Here is a 2,785-nt window from a genome sequence, read left to right as displayed (position 1 = left end):
ACTCCTTCCTGGGCTCAGGTGGTGCCACATGCTAGGAGGTGGCACCTGCCTCTCTGGACACCCCCTCTGCTGTTGGTGTGGGGTTGTCTTTCCCCGTCCACTGACGTGACCCCTATGGCTTTGGTCACGGCCGCACGAAGGAACCAGGCGTGACACGGATTGAAGTATAAGCTTGCAGGAGGCGGGCTAACCTTAATTGCAGGGTAGCCCTGAGCCCCCTCTGAAATGGCTATTTATTAAGGTTATATACAACAGGTGTGGAGAGTTAGGGTAATTCCATATGAGGGCTGCATGCATAAGGATTACCACGGGCTCTTTCCCCATAATTCCCATGCAGAAGTACCAAGCATCAATGTTTAACACGTACTTACTAACTAATGAGTGACCGATCTTATCTCATTCTGGAACACCTAGTTACTTGGGGGGTTTGCCTTCTCTAGGCTTGCCAGGAGACTGTCCTGTTCTCAGCGCTTCCTTTTAATGTGATAAAAGTCAGTAACTGTCCTTGCAAGCGTGGTGTCCATTCCTCTACAACCCACCCTTTAGTGCCCGTGTTCTTCAGGCTTCCCTCACTGCTTTTCTCACTCTAGGCCCTCGTCTGGGGAATTTTCTCACTGCAGAGATTCCCCGAATGAGCTCTCTCCTGCAGATGAGCTCTCTCCTGAACTCCCCATGTATACACAGGTCCAATTGCCCAGAGACCGTTTCTGCCTGGGAGGGGCAGTCGTCTGCGTCCTAAACTTTCATTCATTCTGTATTTCCTGTGCTTGTGATCTATGTCCAGATCTAGGAGTCACTGATCCTCAAATCTGGAGTTACCCTAGACTCCTGGCTCGCCCTCATAAACCACATCAAGTCTCTCCACTAATGGTTTGTTCACTCACCCTCACGGTCAAATGAGAAGAAAGGCACATGGACAAGTGACTGTCACTCAGGGTGCAGGTGCGTCAGTGGAGAGCCACAGGAGCGTGGAGAAGGCACTGCCACCAGCTGGGTGGGTGGACTGGGAGGGGAGAGTTCTGGCAAAGCTTTCAGAGGAGGTGACGCCTGTGCTGAGCCCCGAGGATGAGCAGGAGTTAGACAAGCGACAGGGGTGGGAGACCGTGACGGGGGGAGGCCGTCCAGGGAAAGGTAGTAACAGGAGGAAGTGGATGGGGCTATAAATGGTAGCATGTGGCTTTACCTGCAAGCAGAAAGGGGAAGATGAAATGTAGGAGTGGCTGGAGATGAGGGGAGGAGGCTCCCCGATGCAGGGTTTGCACTGTCCCGAGAGAAATAGCAGTGCGTCAGTGGGAGCAGGGGACCGACCGCCCAGGTTAATGTGCAGGGAGATCACACCCCACCTTGGGGTAGGTTGGCAGCAGGAGGGAGGCGCGGCTGCAGGAAGCAGGTGAGGAGGCCATCAGGCTGGAGAGAGGGCAGGTGCTCTAGAACACAGCACGGGAAGAGATGTCCAGGAGACACTTCTTAGGCAGAGTCAGCTGGCATTGCCTCTCATTTGATACGGGACTGACACAGCGCAAGGAGGTGCCGAGATTTTCCCTAGCTGAAAATGGGGGGGGGGTTCCGTGTTGTTCATTAAGAACACAAGAGCAGAAGCAGGCCGAGGAGGCTGGGCAAGTGCCTGCTATTTCAGATCACTGGTTTGTAAGCTTGAATGATTTTTTTCACACAAAGGGTGAGGCTGACTGCAGCTCCTGGATCTGACCTTGGCCCCTCTAAATGAGCATCCATACCTTTGAAGTGGGTGCAGAGGCCCAGGACAGAACCGTGCACAGTCAGGCAACGTGGACAGCCGGATCAAAGGTGCAGTGAATGACAGACTGAGAGGAGGCCTTTGTTACCTTTGCCGACCCTGCTGGCAGTGCTGCAGGCCTCCTGCGTGCATTACTTCCTGCAAGGAATGCTGGGATGCTGGAGATATACAGCAAAGTCCCATCCACGCTGAAAGGGGAGGACCCTCCTGAACTCTGCCCGTCCCGCCCTCGCTCCCCAGCACCTGCATGTGTTTCTCATTACAGAACTGATGGCGAGGGCTGCTGTGGTTGGTAGATCTATCATCACTCTGTCCTCCCCCAGCACAGTCCTCCAAGAAAACTTGTGGTCTGAAAAGGAAAGGGGCTTTGAAGAAGAAAGGGCAGTTCTCAGGGAACAATGGATTTTAGGGCTATGTTAGATACTGTTTTTCTTTCTTCTTCTTCTTGGTTCTTTCTTTGTTTTTAAGGGCAGGTGTTTTCTGTCATCTTTGGACAGAGCAGTGACTCTGGTACTTCTTTGGAGCACAGTGAATGGGGCTGGCCTGGGGGTAAGGATGGTGACTGTGGAGTTGCCTACCCTGGGCCACCTCTTCCTTGTCTTGGGGAGGTTGGACTAGATGAAGCCAAAGGTCCTCTCAGTCCTGAGCATCTGAGGGTCACTTAGTCGAGGCCGCAGTGTAACAGTGGATAAAGTGTGGGTCAGGAGTTCTTGCTCTACGTGAGAGCTGTGAGACCCTCGGCAAGTCAGGTTATGTCTCTGAATCTACGTTTTCTGATCTGTCAAATGAGGACAATTATCCTTTTGTATACATTTCAGACTGCTGTGAAAAAAAAAAGGCTATGTACTTTCAATAAACTTGGGGCTAATTGGTGACTTTGTCCAGATAATTGCTTCTGCAATTCAGTCCAGCTAAATAGTGCCCAGAGGTCTAGAACCTGGTCAGTGTCTTCACAACCAAGACCCACCTTCAGGGGACCTAGAATTCCTCATCTATACCATGACTCTATTTTTCTTTTTTTTTTTTTTT

This window comes from Otolemur garnettii, unplaced genomic scaffold (genome assembly GCF_000181295.1).
Source record: "Otolemur garnettii isolate 467f Iridium unplaced genomic scaffold, OtoGar3 scaffold00066, whole genome shotgun sequence".
Classification (NCBI taxonomy): Eukaryota; Metazoa; Chordata; class Mammalia; order Primates; family Galagidae; genus Otolemur; species Otolemur garnettii.
Note: the sequence above shows the minus strand (reverse complement) of the source record.